This window comes from Narcine bancroftii, chromosome 4, assembly GCF_036971445.1.
Source record: "Narcine bancroftii isolate sNarBan1 chromosome 4, sNarBan1.hap1, whole genome shotgun sequence".
In the NCBI taxonomy this organism is placed as follows: domain Eukaryota; kingdom Metazoa; phylum Chordata; class Chondrichthyes; order Torpediniformes; family Narcinidae; genus Narcine; species Narcine bancroftii.
Window position 1 is genome coordinate 80965121 of NC_091472.1, and position 19010 is coordinate 80984130.

General features: G+C 38.4%; 1 long non-coding RNA gene across 2 annotated transcripts in view; it reads right to left on the reverse strand.

Moving 5' to 3' along the window:
* Positions 1-1270: 1270 nt before the first annotated feature.
* LOC138760738 (uncharacterized) overlaps positions 1271-19010 on the reverse strand; it is an 83001-nt gene continuing 65261 nt past the window's right edge. The window contains exon 3 of one of the 2 annotated variants that reach the window (XR_011355841.1): positions 1271-1634. This is a non-coding gene — a long non-coding RNA (uncharacterized lncRNA). Of the gene's footprint in view, positions 1635-11367; positions 12278-19010 lie in introns of those variants that run through there. The other variant, XR_011355842.1, reaches the window with a different exon arrangement.

Consider the following 19010-nt stretch of genomic DNA (forward strand, 5'->3'; position numbering starts at 1 on the left):
TCCCATTCATAGCACGAAGGTAGAAATATTTCCTTCCTATTTCATGACCTCACACTTTGTTACCAGATACATTCAGTTGTGTTTGAACTCCTGGGGCCATAGAACTTGCTCCATTGATGAAAACTCAACTTCTGATGGATGCACTAAGAGAGGTAGTTGGCATTGATGAACCAGTAATGAAATCATTTAGAGTTCTTTTAATCTCCACACTTTTTTCTCAAGAAGGCTCTGTTCTTTGACTCAATATCATGTTAACCTGGACTACAGGCAACCCTATGTCTACTGAAGTGTGACAAATTGCAGTGGAAAACAAATGGAGCCATTCTTATCTGGAGGATTATGCTGATCCAACTTTTATATTGGTGATGATATTGTAGAAAGACTCTACTGTTCAATATTTTTAGTTTTCTTTGGCTGTGACTCAATTATCTTTCAAAAAAGATATTCCTTTAATACATCTCCTAGGTGTTAGGTGTCTGTCTAAGACACTCCAATTAATTGCTATCTAGCTGTCTACACATTATTTTTAAGGAAGCTGTTTAGAATAAGGAAGTTTAACCTGTTCATTGAAAGGTCTCACTTGTATACTTCTTAAAACTCAAAAATAGAAGGAAGCTCTGGGTTTGCTTAAACCCAACAGGACTTTTCCAAATTCATTAGCCCAACATGTTGCTTTCCTGTTTCATTAGTGTTTTATTCTCAGTCAATCCCACTGCCACTTATTTGATTTCATTTTCATAATTGGTACATTTGAATAACAACAGTTTTTCCTGTGTTTTGCTTTCATAAATATACTGAATAAAATTGTGTAAAAGAGGAATTTTCTAGACCATTTTGACCAATTTATGGGGTCGACTATTACATGGATATTACTTTTGTGGGGATGAAACTAGAGAATCCAAAATACCAGAAGTCCAAATGATCTCCAAGCAAATAATGAACAAAAACACATTGAATTCAAGTAACAATACCGTGTCTGTGCAACAAAATACACATCCAACTAAGTAACAAAAGCTATCTATAGGAGTAAAACACAAAAGTCTGTAGACACCATGATCAAAGTAAAAACAAAAGATTGGAGGATCTGTAGAAAAGTTTACAAAACAATCTCCATCACTGCATGTTTGAAATATGTGATGATAAATTTGAACAATAGATACTGGAGGGAAAAATATAAACTGTTGGAGTAACTCAGAGGGTCAGTTAAAATCTAGAGACAAAGAATGGTCAGCATTTCAGGTCAAGCTCAAGATCAGCAAATAGTTTATTCAATTGCGCAAAGTGTACAATTTTTTTGTTGGCACTCAGTCCATTGTTAGTCTAAACTGGACCATGGGTCAAACATTAAAACACTTCTCCTTCCACTGCCATCGTGGAGATTGAAACTTGCCCCCACCTGTGGTTGGATATACAGACATACTGGAGGATCTCAATTGGTGAGCCCTTCTTCAGGAGTGCTGAAAATCAGGCAGGTGCCTGGATAAAAAGGTGAGGATGGAGAAATGGAGGAGACCAGGCTCACTCCTGAAGGAGGACTCAGCCCCCACACATCCACTGCTCTTTGATTCTCCATGGATGCTGTGCAGCCTGCTGAGTTTCCCCAGCATCTCGTGTCCTGTTCTTGACCCCAGCATCTGTATGAATATAAATAGATATTTTATAAAGATATTCAATTAAGAAAGAAAGTTTCTAAAATCTGACTTTGTCTTGCTTATATGCATTCATTCTGAATGAATTTGAGCTAGAGTATCTGTAACTACTCTAAACAATAAGTAGTATGTTCAAGCAGACAAAATATGATACAGGCTGCATCAATAAAGTACATAATTGCTCTGTAAATGACATCAAGCACGTTTCATGTTTGCAGGATCATTACCAAGTTACTGAATATGATATTATAGAACAATGCCACATCAGATTTAAGCAACCAACATGATCTCCATTTTATACTTAAAGGAGAATTGCTCATGTAGTCATCGATTTGGTAAAAATGTGCAGCTAAAAAGTTAAAATATCTAATATTAGCCTCAATCATTGCAAACTCCCTTGTCCCCCAAATTTATCTCCTGTGTAGAGTGTGCCTGCCCATTGTGGGGCTTCCTTTCTTCTGCTTTGCCATTAGTTTGAAATTTTATGGTGATAACATTTGCTTTTACATGTTATGTTTTCAGTGCACATTTACTCTGCTCCCACCCCCCATCCTCATTTCATACAATGCAAACTTGAGAATGTCTTTGATGTTTTGCTTGCACATATCTTTTGTTACAGTAATTGCCCAGGATTAACAAGATGCTGTAGCATTAATCACTTCAAAAGAATGATTTCCCCTAATTAATATACAAAACCTAACTGACCACATTGAATGAATGAAACTAGTAGGGCATATGGCATATTCTTATTTTCCCAAAGAACAATTTCTTTTTGCTAAAATGAGATGAAATATTTATTAAATTTGTTATCTGTGTCTCAGGTGGCACTGAGAAGCCTCATTGTCTGTTGAAGGGTTTGATCTCAGGCTCTCAAATAATAGTTTAGCTGACGAGGAAAGCTGAGGAAGTTATGGCTGAATTTGGCTGAAGATGACAGCACAGAGGTTCAGGTTCCACAAAGCATACCGACAGATTAGCCACAAAGAACATTCAAAGGTATCCAATTTCAAACAGGGTAATCTTCATATTCCTGATTCACACTCAGACAATGGCAATGCTTCTTTATTACCCTTACTTTGCCGTATTAATCTTACTTCACAAATTCATGCCGTGATTTATATCATGTTTAATTAACTGATTGAGGGCTCCTGCAGTAAAGTGGCATTATATTAAGCTTCATCCAAATGGCGAATGCCAATCACGTCTTACAGCATTGCAAAAAAAATATCCTGGGATTCACTGATGACAGGATGCAGAACCAGAATAAGGTCCCTCCTGTCGTTTAAGGGTTCATGTGAGCATGGCTGCCATATGCTCATTTTATTTGAGGAGGAAAAAAAAAGATACTTAAAATAGTTTAAAAGTTATATTAACATTTTCAGTCACTAGACATCCTCTTTAAAAAAATTGTATTAATTAGAATGGGACGATGGTGATATTTTGTGTACAATCTACTATTCCTAACATACTATTTGTTACAGTTTGTTTGAAATTCAATAGTGCAGCATTTCCTGCAATGTTATAACTATGAACATTAATTACTTGGGAGGTCCACACTGTCAAAATTTGGATTGTTAAGTGTGAAAAATAAAATTTATGGGATTTTTCTTGTAACTAACAAACTAGTTTTTTTTTACAGTAATGATAAAAGTACATTGGGATAGTAAACATGGAAAATAAATGCAAGCTGCTATTATAAGTGTGGTGAAATCAGAAAATAATGTTTTTGAACAGCCCATTATGGCTACCAGTAGTGTGTAGAAAAGACTAGACAATACTTTGCTCAAATTGCTACTGGGCTTATGGATCTCAGCTATAGTGATAGTGGATCACAGAGAATAACCTTGCTTGGGAGAAGAAAAACATTTTTGAGTGGAGAATAAATTGTCACTCCTGATCACCACCACAAAGACTTCTTTGAAGACTCCATGCATTGGACCTTTGAGTTAGATTGTGATGAAGATCATGAAGAATGGCTGGTGATGGAAGAACCAGTCAGTTGCTTCTCTTGCTTTCAGTGGCAAAGCTAGCAGAGCAGCTTCATCACAGAGACCCGGGTTGAATCATGAACATAACCATTTACAGGACAGAAATCGGCCAGTTCAGCCCTTCTAGTCTATGCCGAACAATTTCTCAGACCAAGTCCCACTGGCCCACCTTTGGCCCATAACCGTCCATACATTTATCCAACTTTTCCTTAAATATTAACATCGATCTTGCTCCTACCACCTCTGCCAAAAGTTCATTCCTTACCCTCACTGCCCTCTGTGTGAAGAAATCCCTTCATGTTTCCACCTAAACTTTTCCCTTTTACTTTCAATCCATGCCCTCTCATTTGAATCTCCCCCACTCAGTGGAAAAAGCCTATCCACATTGACTCTGTCCCCCATAGTTTTGAATACCTGTCAAATCACCCCTCAATCATCTACACTCCAGAAAATAAAGTCCCAGTCTACTCAACCTTTCCCTGCAACTCAAACCCTACTACCCCAGCAACATTCTCAAATCTCCTCTGCACTCTATTCTGTTTATAGCCTTCCTATAATTCCAGCGACCAAAACTGCACACAATATTCCAAATTTGGCCTCAACAATGCCTTGTACAACTTCAATACATCCCAAATCTTGTATTCAATACTCATTTATGAAAGCCAACATACCAAATGCCTTCTTCACCACCATATCTACATATGATAGAACTTTCAGAGTATTATGTACCATGACTCCTAAATCCCTTTGTTCCACTGCATCCTCAATTGTCTATTATTTAATATGCATCCATTTTGCTTAGTCCTATCAAAATGTAGCACCACACATTTAGTATTAAACTCCATCTGCCATCTTTCAGTCCACTCTAACTGTCCTATATCAGCCTTTAAACTTTGATAATCTTCCTCACTACCCACAACACTAACCTTTGCATCATCTGCAAATTTACTAATCTAATTTGCCATCCTATCATCTAGATCATTAATATTCATGACAAACAGCAGTGGACCCAGTGTAGATCCCAGGGTCACTCTACTCGTTGCCAGCCTCCAATTCAACAAACAATTTTCCACCACTATTTTCTGGTATCTCCCATCCAACTATTGATGAATCCATCTTGCTACTTCATTAATACCTAATGCTTCCACTTTCCTTACTAACCTCTTATGAGCAAGTTTGTCAAAAGCCTTATTAAAATACAAAGACAACATCCATAGCCTTCCTCTCAACCTTTTTAGAAACCTCAAAAAACTAAGATTTGTTAAACATTATCTACCATGTACAAAACCATGCTTACTACTGCAAATCAATCCCTGTCCTTCAAATAGTTGAATTATACAGCATATTTAAGAATGCTTTCCAATAGTTTAACCACCACCAACATCAGACTTAGAGGCCTATAGTTACCAGGTTTACCCTTTGGATTCATTTTCTGAACATTGGGACAACATGAGCCACCTCCAGCACCACCCCTGTTGACAGTTAAATTTTAAATATTTCTGTCAATGCCCTCAGGTATTATGAGCCCAGAGGACCCCAAAACCCAGAAACAATAAATATTCTCCAAGACAAATGGTTACTTAAACAAAAGTTGCTTTTAATTATCTTTAAACGCGAAAACAGGATCACACTTTAACTTATCACTATTAACTTAACTAACCTAACTTAACACCCGTCTAATTCTAAACGCACGTGTATATAATGTGTGTGCAAGTTCAGAAAAGTTCTTAGGTTCACAGTCCAATCTCACTTCTCATTCCTCCCAGTTCACTAGTTGCAGGCAATTCTTATACTGTGGACAGAATTTAACATTTATAAAGTTCACCAGGCTTTGGTGCTTGAAGGGTAAACAGTTACCACTCAGGAAGGTTCTTGTTGGTTTTCAGAGAGATTTGTTGTTCCTGGACACACTGATCCATTTTAATCAGCCACGTTAGTGTCTTGCCAAAGAAACTTGCCCCATCAGGGTTTTCCAGATAATAACCTCTCTTTTAGATCACCACAGAGTTCCTTTTTGTTTCTCTTATTTCAAGAGAAACATTAGGTAGCCAGTCCTTTCCTATTGCATGAACCACAAAGGATTTGAACAGGCTGAACTAAGCACTCACAAGCCATCATCCAAATGGGGATTTCCACAGGCTTGCCAGCTTGTCCTGTTCCAGTCCCAGCTGCTGCTGCTGACTGTAGCATTGCAGAATTGATCTGAGAAAAAGCTATTCAACTCCCTCTACCTGCACAAACCACATGACCCTCTTAGAACAGCAAGCTACACTTCCAGACAGCCTGTGGCTCTGAACTACTCCTCCAATCTCTTTCATCTGTTGCTTTTCAAAACAACAATCCATTAGTGAAGTCTCTTGAGATTTTGCAAAGACTCACAGAAGCCACCCTGTCTGGCTTGAGCAGAGCTCTAGTACTTTAAATTAGATCTATTTTGAAGGGTTTTATGCAACCTACACTGAAAACCTGCCCCAATTTATCTCCCAAACACATCTATATACAATACAAATACAACACAATTTGCCCCACAGGGCCCTAGGGAATATTTATCCACCTTGATCTTAATTAATATATCCAGCACTACCTCCTCATTAATCTTTGTATTATCCATGTCCTCCCTACCATATTTCTTCTTCATTTGGCTCAATATTCTCTTCCTTAGTGAATACTAAAAAAAAAATCATTTAAAATTTCTCCCGTCTCTGACTTCTAATGGAGCCCATCCCCTTATCTTCAAGGGGCCCAGTTTTATCCCTCATTATTCTTTTATTTTTAATGTACCTATATAAACCCTTTGGATTTTTTTTAAAACTTCGCCTGCCAAAGCAGCTTCATATCTCCTTTTAGCCTTTCTAATTTCTTTAAGATTTCCACCCCCCCCCAAACACACTCCTTATATTCCTCAAGCAATTCAACTATTCCCTGCCATTTATACCTATTGTACACATCCCTCTTCCTCCGAGCCAAGATCCCAATATATTTTGAAAACCAAGACTCCCTATAGTTTCTAGTCTTCCCTTTAATGCTCATGGGGACATATCAACTTTGTGCTTTCAAAATTTCTCCTTTGAATGTCCTCCATTTATTTGCTACATCCTTCCCTGAAAATCTTATCCCAATTCACACCCTCCAAATCTTTTCTCATCCCCTTGAAATTTGCTTTCTTCCAATCAAGAATCTCAACCTTTGGCCCATCTTTATTCTTTTCCATTACTAGCCGAAAACTAATAGTATTGCAATCACTGACCCAAAGTGTTCCCCAACACAAACCTGTCACCTAACCTATCTCATTCCTTAATAGGAGATACAATACTGCCCCCTCTTGAGTCAGTTCTTCTACATACCAATTAAAAACTTTCCTGAACACACAAACTCTAACCCATCCAGCCCTCTTACTGTATGGGCATCCCAGTTAATGTGCAGAAAGTTGAAATCACCCAAAACTACTACCTTTGTGTATTACACATACGCAATCTCCTTACAAATTTGTACCTCTAATTCCCTCAGCCCATTTGGTGGTCTATAATACTCTTCCATTAATGTTTTCATGCCTCTGCCATTCCTCAATTCTACCCAAATAGCCTCACTGGATGATTACACCAGACCATCTCACCACAGCACTGCTATAATGTCCTCTCTTTTAAACAATGCAACTCCTCCACCTTTTATCCCTCCTGTTCTACAATGCCTAAAACAGAATCTTGGAATTTTAACTGCCAAACATGCCTTTCCTCCAAACAAGTTTCACTGATGGCCACAGTGTTGCATTTCCATGTGTCTTTCCATGACTTAAACTTATCCTCTTTATTTACAATAATCCTGGCATTAAAATATATGCACTTAAGAGAATGTCCTCCACAAATACTCCTTAAGTTACCATCTACTTTTACCTCTTTCCCCACCCCCACCCCCTTCCTAGCTAGGTGTTCTTCCTCCCTAATCTCTGTACTCTCATTCTGATTCCCACCAAACCACCCTCCCCCACCCCCACCCCCACCCCACCCCTGCCAAACTAGCTTAAACCCTCCAACAGCTTCAGCAAACTTGCTCATCAGGATATTGGTTCCCCCACCAGTCCAAGTGCAACCCATCCCTTTTGTACAAGTTAGACTTTCCCCAGAAGAGATCCCAATGATCCAGAAATCTAAACCCCTGCCCCAACTCCTGAGTCACACATTCATCCACCACATCTTCCTATTTCTACCCTCACTAGCACATGCCACAGACAGCAATCCCAAGACTGCCAGCATTGAGGTCTTGCTTTTCAACTTCTTTCTTAACTCTATATAATCCTACTTCAGGACCTTATCCCCACTTCTAACTATGTCAGTAGTCCACACTTGGACCACAAATTCTGGCTGCTTGCCCTCCCCCTCCAGGATGCCATGGACTCAGACATATCCCTGACCCTGGCACCTGCAAGACAACATACCAACCAGGAGCTCCAATCTCATCCAACAGACCTCCTATCTATTCTACTAACCAGAAATTCCCCAACTGCAAGGGCCCTTCTCTTTTCCCTCTTCCCTTCAGAGCTAAGGATCCAGCCCCTGTGCCAGAGATATGACTACTGTGGCTTGTCCCCCACAGATCATTCCCACACCCCCACAACAATATCCAAAGGAGTATACTTGTTATGGGGTTGGGTGGGGGGGGGGGAAGGAACAGCCATAGGAGTACTCTGTCTCCCCCTTTCCCCACAGTCACCCAGTTCCCTGACTCATGTCTGCTCAGGGTCTCTGCCTCCCTGTGACTCCTATCTATCACTGCCTCCGCCTCCCTTATAATCTGCAGTTCATCCAGCTGCAACTCCAATTCCCTAACATGGTCTCCCAGGAGTTGTAACTGGATGCACCTTTTGCAGGTATAGTCATCAACAATATCTGTGCTGTTCCTAACCTCCCACAATTAGAAAACAGAACTACCCCAACTGCCTCCATCACCTGCCTCTTTATTTAAATTAGAGCAATTAAAGATTAACTCAAAATGAGACTTCCCAAATCTTACCTCACAGGGAGCTGAGCCTCTGCTCACAAAAGCCTCTCAAGCTAAAGCCTTAGTACCTCCACTCCTTTATCTTACCCTCAACCAATTAACTTAATGACACAATTACTGTCTCCCACAAATCAACTCTAAGCTGTCTCTCTTTTAAACGACTCACCAACCATTTGCTCCTCCCACTCATTCTCCTGCTCTAGACCTGATTGTTACTGAAATATTTTGCTTCAGGAAAAATTGTCATTGGCCCATTTCCTTTGGAGTTATGAAACCGTGCACATAATGAGTCAATGAGGTACGATTAAAACACTGGTTTTCAAATGTTTTTCTTCCCATTCATGTATCACCTTAAGTAATTCCTTGCTAATCACAGAGCACCTATGGCATAGGAATTACTTAAGGTGGTATGTGAGTGGAAAGAAAAAGTTTGAAAACCATTGTTTGAGAGTCAGAGTTTCTATGCTAACTACCTTGCTCAAGGTTTCATGTATAGTGATGGCATAAGAAAGGAGCAGAAATAGGCTATTCAGTCCATTGAGTCTGCCCTCGAAACAGCCATATAACGGTTGTTTGGTACTTTTGATTAAGGGATAAAAATTGAGCAGAATACCAGTGATATCTCCCTATAATTATTCAAAATAGTTCTGCAGTATATTTTATCATCATAGAGATGGCAGATTCTGCTATAATTTTGCATCTTTTCTACAGATCCTCAGCACTCGAATACAGTACTAATCATCTGCAATCAAATTTAAACTCATTAATTCCATTAATAAGTAAAAACTGTTCATTACATTTGATGCTGACATGTAATTAATGTTACTAAATTAACAAATGCAATAACAGAAAAAAAAGCACTAGAATCACTCAGCAGGTCGGACAGCGTCTGTGGGAAAGAAAGGAGGCCCTTAACCTCCATCATTTAACTCTTCTCATGTACACTACCTGACCTGTGTTGTTACCAGTAATTTCTGCATTTCAGCTCAACAAGTTATTGAGATTTTTTTTCTCCCCTGTCTGCACTTGGCAGAACATGAGGCAGCTGTGTATCAACAATTGTCAGAATGCCTTCCCGATTATTTCTGCAAGTTTATTTTGTAAATTGATGAAGGTAAAGAAATTTACCCAAAGTAATAATTAAGGGAAATTTGGACAGGTGTATTAATGGGAGAGGTATGGACAGAATGCAGGTCAGTGGGACTAGGCCAGAAAAAATGGTTTGGCACAGACTAGAGGGGCCCAAGTGGCCTGTTTCTGTGCTGTAATTGTTCTATGTTCTATGACATAACAAAATTCTCCATTTATGGAATAAGAATTGCTTTGGCTATTTCTTAAAAGAATTATTGTATACCTAACTACTTCATAAGAAGATGGAAATTAATATCCAATAAATTGTTTACTGCCTCCTAATTCAGTCATTGATATGTGAGAAAACATTAATATCAGGGATGTTGTAAAGAATTATTCTGTCTTATCCATCTTGCCTATTGAAATCTCAGTATGCTATAATTTCATGGCTATATAATTAAAGAGATACCACATATCTGCTGAAAACTTTCCAGTGCATTTTATTGTTGGATAATGTGATTGTCTCTACCATTACACAGATCTTATTCAATGTCCAGACATTATGTTGGTACACACTTTCCATTTATCTCTGCATTCCCTACCACAAAATAATAATGTCTTCAATTTAGAGCAACAGACCTCTAAATGATAAAACATTTCAATGTCTCTTATATGGCATTCTACAGGAGTTGTTACATCCTTGATCAATGAAAAATAGATTGAAGATTCATGGTCAAGTCATGGTAAGAGAGTGAACTCTGTAAATACTTGAACAGCTGTAACTCCAGCTTTATGCAGTGTGTTGTAAATCACTGTTTTGGAATTGAGTGCACACTCGAGTGACTAATGACTCCTTCAATGTGTACAGGTGCACATTTTTCCACATATGAATACTCTTGCATTGAAGATGATTTGCAAAACTGACAAGGTAGAGAGAAGGTTATACAAAAAGTCAAAGAAGAAAATACAGTCTGCTTCATGCAATGGCAGCACATCAGTAAATTAGTGAGGCAGATGTGGAAATAGTCAAGCTTTTCAAAGGCCAAGATTCAAACACAAACATGTTTGGTTGAACAATTGCACAAATTTACACAGGCAGTAAAATTCATGATCAAAAGAGAAACTGGAATGAGAAGCAGTTTGCTGAATTCAGGCAGTGCGCCCCTTCAAACTAAACCCATGAAGAATTGCAATAGAATATAACATTATGGAAATCAATGGTCAGGTTTGTATTCATGCAATATGATGATTTCTTACACTAGTTAGTTATCCATTTTGTTTAAAAGTTGAGAAAACAATGTCATGAACATTGCTTGATCACTGGGGAAAAATGCCATGATATAAAAAGAACTAACGAAGAAACTATGAGCCTGTCACTTGTCAGCCTGTAGGATATGGGCAGCAGAAGGCAACAGATTTTAGCTTTCTTCCAACTTTGCTTAACCCTGGTCTCTGATGCTATGCAAAAAACTAATAACCTAGTGATTATCATTTTACACACAAAATAAATCACTCTGAATCACACATTAAGTAAGATTTACAGTCTTTTAGCAGTTTTATTTTGTAAATATTTCAGCAAGTAATGATAAGGTTTTAAAATATCAATTCATTCCTACTACAATTTTTGTAATATTAATTTTAATTATCTTACATTTATACACATCCTTTAAGAGTTGGATCTTTAATTTTTGGATCATTGAGTACATACATCAACCCACATATTGTATTTAGATCTGCAACGTCTTACTCACTGAATAATTGTGTATCATCAATAGAGAGTAATAATTTGCATTAAAGTAATAAACAGGAGCAGGACCTTGGCCAAGGGGACAGAATGTGTCACCTTCCAAACAGTTCCTTGATCAAATATATGTGATGCTTAATGTGTAAAGGAATGATGGACCTTACTTAAGGCAAACACAAGAGTTCAAGCATTTCTTATTGGTGTTCCAGTCACACCTCTGAATGACTTAAAATTTAAATGCATGCCAGTAAACTGTTCAATACTTTGGTATATTTATAAAGATTTTTATTCTAATTGACCCTGACCTGAAGGACCATCATTGGAAACTAATCCTCTGTCCCAGGAAAAGAAAGGGCACCATCTAGTGCTTTGTTTGAGTAACAGCGTATATTAATCAACCACAAAACAGAACATGAGGGGTACTCTGGCTCCCCTTGGGATCTCTGGATCTCTTCAACAAACCAATAAAAGTTTTTTTTTGTAAAGAGCCACTGACACCAACAGTTTCAACAAATCTTTTTTTCTACAAACACTATAAAAAGGATATGTCATCCGTTATATGCACATCAAGGAACTTTGTGCTCTCCACAATAGATCCATTGATGTGTTATGGAAAGTGGTTGACCTTCGTCTTCCTGAAGTCCACTCATTTCCTTTGTCTTGTCCAAATTGTTGTTACTGTACCATTTTACGAGCCTCCCAACCTCCTGTCTGTAAAGCTGACTCATCATGGTTGCCGAAGAGGCCAACTGCTGTTGTATCATAAATTGCAATGTCATATTGTTGATCTACCCTCAAGTGCATTTTGCATCTTGACATTTGTTTTTCCCCTTCATTAAAAAAAAATCAAAAACAAGACGTCAGCTCTCTGTGAGAGTAAATTTCACAAGTTAATCGTCCTTTGAATGAAGAGCATATATAGTTCACCTTTATGTTTACTTTCAATGGCTGGTGTACAGGAATACTTAACATTCTTTATACATCAATATTCCCAAATTTAACACTATTTGAATAAATGCCACCTTTTCTCCCAGAAACAAACGAAACCTCTGGCTTCTCATGGCTGCCCTGCATTCAATAGAAGCAACAATGAACTTTTCCTTCTGTGCTACTCTCCTGCACTAACCACACACCTCTTGATTCAATTTCATTTCTAAAAACCCATTGACACTTTCTTAAACTGAGAATGGCTGAGAATCCATGGCCATCTTTGCAGAATGGGAATAGAGGAGAACGGATAGAAGTGAAAATGTGTTTATTTTGTATTGTTCAATTCAGTAGATTTTGGTTGGGATGAGGTATAACCTTTAAACTGAGATTGAGGAAGATGTGCATTACAACATGAAGTGAGGAAAAAGTAATTAGTTGGGGAAATTGACCTGCATTGCATTCTCTCAATTATTCAATCTATTTCAAGACCTATTCAAAAAGTTAATGTACAAACATGGAATCTAGGGGACATGGGCATGTACAATTCTTTTTCTGGGTTTTCACACATTTTGGTGTATAGTCTATGAATGAGGAATTTACAAACCAATTCACAATACTGACCTTAATGTTTAAGTTTGGAACTGCTAAATATTTTCAACTATTATAAGATATAGTTAGCGATTCAGATGTGAAAACATGATGGTTTTAGAGCAGGGGCTAGATTGAAAAATGCCTTTTGAGTTTACCATTTCATCCTAGAAAAGCAGGAAGCAATACCTCCACTCAAGATCATGCAACTTTCCCACTAAATCAATGAAGTTTTCAATTAAACACATATGCACCCCATGTATTCCCACACTCATTCCTACATCCAGTATCCCAGGTTTCCAAAGTGGGTAGTGACATCAAAATCACAAGGCTGCTGCCCAATCTCTAAAAGACTTATTAGTATGCATTACATGAAAACATTTCTGCGTCTAATTCAAATCCCTAGGACACAATGCAAAAGAATGTTAATATATAGTCCCATGCAATACATGGGGAGTACCAGCTTTCAGATGTCGCACTCTCCCGAGGCCGTATCTGTTTTTCAGGAGATGAAAGATTCTAGAGACTATTTGCAGAGGCGTTAATCCCAGGATTCTAGCCAATGTTTATCCTTTAATTAACATCCCTGATTGTCATTTTGCAGCTTGTGCGAGCTTGCTGAATGCACATCTTCTGTGCTTCTCATGCTACAGCAGTGACAACATCTCAAAAGTATTTCGTTGGCTGTAACTAATTAGGACCTACTAATTAGGACCTTCCTGAGGTTGCAGAGCCCAATAGAAAAGCAGCCTTTTTTCAATTTTTCCCAGGAGGTGGAGCTTAAATCTATCCGCACCCCCACCCCTCACCCTGACAACTATCATGGCTTCTAACTGCAAGACAAACTTTTAACTTGTTCGGCTTCCCGTGCCTTCAACATAGACAGCATGAGTTGAACAAATATTAGCTGACGAAGTTTAATAAATGTGGTAGAAAAAATATTCCTGTGTAAATGAATATTATAGAGCAAAAGAAAAAAAAAGCAGACTAAGAAAGCAAACCAAAGTATTTGAATTGGACTAAGTTCAGCTACCTGCCAAATTAACTTAAACTGATACAATCTGGTTTTAGAATTAAATTAGGAGCCCACTCTAAATATTTTGAATTTAGTTAAATAAATTCAGACTATTGGCAAGCACATATAGTTACTATAAAATGAAAAAAAAAAGAATTGAATCAAATTTAACTGCTGGATTGTCCTGATGGGTTCGATCTTCCCATGACTTGCTCATAACAGGCAGGTTGCTGCAGGAAATGGAAGGTCACATTTCAGCCCATGGCAACAACCATTCCATTCTGAGATTGGGCACCTAATAGTTAAAACAAAGACTGTTCTTGCAGCAAACCCTTCGATGCTGGGTGCTTATGCTTGGCAAGAAGCACTCCCACCATCCTTCATTTAACACCATCATTAAATTATATTCCTTAACCCTTCCTTCAAGTCTTTTTCATGAGTTTTCACCCTTTGGTAGGAATTCATACTTCTAATTGCTCCACACACAGAAACGTCCCATGAATACCTAACTGGATATATCAAGAATAGTAATGATTCAGGTTCGAGCTCTGACATGATAGGGATCATTCTGATTGTGTTTACCTATCATTTCAGATCCACATCAGTGCGTTTCTCCTTTCTTTCTGGTGAAGAAAAGCCAGATTATTTTCTTTTCTCCAGAGAAAATGATGTCTATGCTCTTACAGTAAAGTGTGGACAATTTTCGAGCTTGGGCTGCTCTCAAATGGGAAAGACAAGAATATAAGAAATCGGAGTAGGAGTTGGCCATTCAGCCTCCTTTTCCTGTTCCAGTATTTAACAAGATGACAACTAACCCTCACATCTGCTTTCTTATGGTACCCTTTTATTATCTTGCTTATAATGCTTACCTCTTTCTTAAAAATATTCAAAAGCTTTGCTTCATTTCAGGAAAGAGAATTCCCAAAGGTCATGATGCTCTGAATAAGAAAATTGCTTTGTCCCTGTTTTAAATAGGTATCCCCATTTGAAACAGTGATCCAAAGAGGAAAAAAAAATCTCTCTACATCCACCCAGTCAATTATCTTTTGATCAAATCCCCTCTCAATCTTCTCAAATCCAGCAAACAAAAACCTTTCCTCATGCCACATTCTCCTCATTTCAGACATCAAGCTGCAGATGGAAGATCATGGCTGAGCTTCTAACTCAATACCATTTTCCCGTCTTATCCCCTTGTCTTTTGATTCCTCTGACATCCAGAAATCTTTTAATCTCTGCTTTGATTACATTCAAAGTCCGAACCTTCATTCTTCCCCTACCCGGTGTAGTGAATCCCAAAGATTCACAACCCCTGATGAAAGAGATTTTGCCTCATCATGGCTCTATCTGACTTATTTATATTGAAACTGTGATCACAATTTTTAGACTGCTCTGTCAGGGGAAATATCCTCCCCATATCTACCCTGTCGATACTTTTAAGCATTTCTCAAACTTCTGAACCCTGGAGAATTGATACCTTGGCTATCAACTTCTACTCCTATGAAAGACCTGCCACCCTATTTGCAGTACTCTCTCTGTGTCAAGTAGATCCTTTCTCAGAAAGGGAAATGAGCACTGTACACATACTCCACCTGTGGTTTAACTAAGGTTCTTTATAATTGGCAAGCTAACCTTGCTTTTGTGCTTAAATCCACTTGCAGTCAAGGCTGATGTACAATTTGTGTTCCTGATGATCTGCTGCACTTTTAGTGACTTGGGTACAAGATCAACATGGGTCCTTTCATAATAAAACTTTCTCTCACCATTAAAAATAGACTTAATATTTATGTTTTTTTTACTAAAATTGATAATCTCAGGTTTTTCTGCATTGTACTTCATCCACTATATTGTTACTTCGTCAGAGTTTTACAGCAGAAAAACAAGGTCTTTGGCTTAACTGCACCTTGTAGTGGTACTGCACTGTTCTTGTACTGGTTAGTTGCCCTATATCCCCCATATAGGGGGATATATTCCCCCATATCCCTCTTAAGCATTTCTATCCATGTCCCTTGCCTAAATGGATTTTGCAATTGTATCTGCCTCCACTGTTTCCCCTGGCAGCTTGTTTCCACATACCCATGATCCTTATATGAAGAAGGTGAACCTTGAGTCCTTTTTAACTTTTTCCTCTCTTACCTATATATGTCCATTAGTTTTGGAAACCCCTATGGTGGGAAAAAGGCCATGACTATTTCCCTTATTTATGGCCTTCATGATGTTATATACTTCTATAAAATCACCCCTAAATCTAAGTAAAGTCCCAGCCTACTCAGCCTCTCCTTATTACTCAAGCCCTCCAGTTTTGGCAACATCCTTGTCTGTTACTGTTTCCAGTTTAATGATATCTTTGCCATAATTGGGCAACCAGGAATGTACACAATACACCAAAAGTGATATCATCAAGGTTTTGTAGAGTTGTAACATGACATCTCAACTCTTATAGTTAAATGTCCTTACCAGTGAAGGCAAGAGTGCAAACCCTTCCTCACCACCCGATTTAGCAGGTTCAGTTTGCCTGCATACCTATGAAGTCTCTTTTCATCTCCATCATTTACATTGCCACTTAGTTTTGTGTCATCATCAATCTTATGAATGCAACATTTCACCTCTTCAGCCAATAATTTCCATTGATTGTCAATAGTTGAATCCTATGCACCTATCCTTGCAGTACCTCATTAATTACAGCCTGACAACCAGTAGCAGACCAATTTATGCCCTTTCTTTGTTAGCTATACATCAGCGACTTCTCGATCCATTCTGGTATATTACCCCTCTATTCCAGAAGTGTCAGTCTTGTTCCCTAGTCTCCTGTGTGTATCCTTACAGAAATCCTTTTGAGAGTACAAACACACCATACCCACTAGTTCTCCCCAAGTTACTCTACTTGACCATTGTCAAAGAACTCCAGTTATACATGATTCCCCTTTCATAAATCCAATTTGACACAGCTCAATCATTTGATTGTTTTCTGCGCATCTAAGCATTGATATCACACCCTATTGTAGATTTCAGCCAAATACTAATGTCAGTCTATCAGGGACAAACGATTTCTCTCTCTGACATTTCTTAAATAGTACGGTCACTTTTTATATCCACCAATTTACAAAACATACTCTAGAACCCACAGAAGATAACCAAAGCATCCATTATTTCTATTTCTACTTCTGTCAAAACTCTGGGATATAAAGTCATCAGATCCTTGTTAATTTTCAATTCTCGTGCTTATCGGTTTCTCTATGTGTTCTTCCTTACTAATTCTAACTTTCAATACTTCCTAATTTGCACTAGACCTTTGCTTCTTCAGTATTTCTGGGAGAATTTTTAATTGTCTTTTGTAAAGACAAATTCAAAAGTATTTGTTTGATTCCCCATGTCTATTTTGGAAGAACTTGGACTTGCTCTTACTGGTCTTTGCCTTTATACACAATTGTTTTTGTTACCAGCTAGTTTTGGTTCATTTTCCATTTCCATTATTTTACCAATGTCTTTGTTATCCTTTGATGAATTCTAAGGTGTTCCCAATCTTCAGGCTAACTGTTTTTATTAACAACTTTATAACCCTTTTCCTGTATTTATTTCCTTTTATTTTCCACAGTTGGATCACATTCTACTGTTGTGTTTTTATGCTGTAAAGTTATTGGTCTCATGTAGGTCAAGATTCAAGATTCCTTTATTGTCATGTAATAAAACAGGTGGAATATTATACAAAAATGACTTTAGTCTGCCGTAAGGCAGACAAAGATTCGCCATCAGAAAAACTGTCTGGCGCCCCTTAAAGTCAGGGAAAGAGAAGCAAAAGAGAGAAAAGAGAGACCCCCCCTCCCCCAAGAGAAAATGAGTGTCCATGGATTTGTCTGCAGTGCTCCCACATCCTCCGTAGCCACACAGCCTTCAGTCCAAAACATTAACAACCCTAACTCCAGATCCAAACCTCAAAACAATCAAGAAGTCTTCATCACCCTCGGCATTCGCTTGCATCCTGGTTACAATAACTGGTACCCCTTCAGCCAGTCATGAGCCAGTCAGCACCCTAATTTAATCCTTTGATGGAAATCGCTAGCAATCTCAAGTCACCAGCAGCTCACTGCCTGCGTGTTCTTCAGTCGCAGATCCCCTCACTGGTTCTCTGCTGAGGTCGTCATCCCATAAGGTTGCCTCCTCTGCTTCTCTTTTTCAAACAGGGTGTAGGCTACACATTTTCTGGTACCCTGCTCTAGTCCTCTGCAAGTTCTTATGGTCTACTGCTCAGCACAGGCATCGTCATCTTGGTCATAGACTCCATGGTTGCAGCATTTAAATAAAACATTGGCTTCTTTAACCGGCTGTTTAAAACCTGTATAGAGCCATTGGTATTTGAACCAGATGGTAGGATCCTGCAGAGCTCCACTGTGTCTTCACTCCCCATTCTACCATGGTGATCATTTTAGATGGGAAATTTAAAAATAACAAAGAATTTTCTTAAAATGCTACTGAATCTTGATTAAAATACATTTTGTATGGTGTGAACAATTCAGAGCTCGAAATATTAAAAAAAGAATGTATGATTGAAATTTGTTTGCACAATATCAAAATGAGCAGGTCATAACTTTTCAAGTTCAGTTTAGGAATGTGGTCATCACTATCTAATGACATTCTGAATAACCCTGAGAAAGTTGATAGTGGTATGTAGCGCTGCAGTAGGTAAGAAATTCTCAGATGTTGACAGAGTAGTAATGGCGATACATTTTCAAGTCTGGGTGACATGGAGGCAAAGTCACAGGTGTGTGGCATTCCAAAATAGTTGCCACTGTCTCACTTGATTGTAGAATTGAATGAGGTGGGGGGGGGGGGGGGGCGCGGCTGTTGAAAAGAACTTTGAAAAGTTGCTCTAGTGAATTTTGTGGCCTCAATTTGCTGATGGTGGAAGGAGTGACAATTCAGGATGGAGGATTTGGTGCCAATCAAAAATGTTGTTTTGTCCTGCATGGGGTTAGGGTTTTTGTGTGTAGGTGGAAAGGCACTGACAATCATTTATGATTGATGATGTCAAGTCA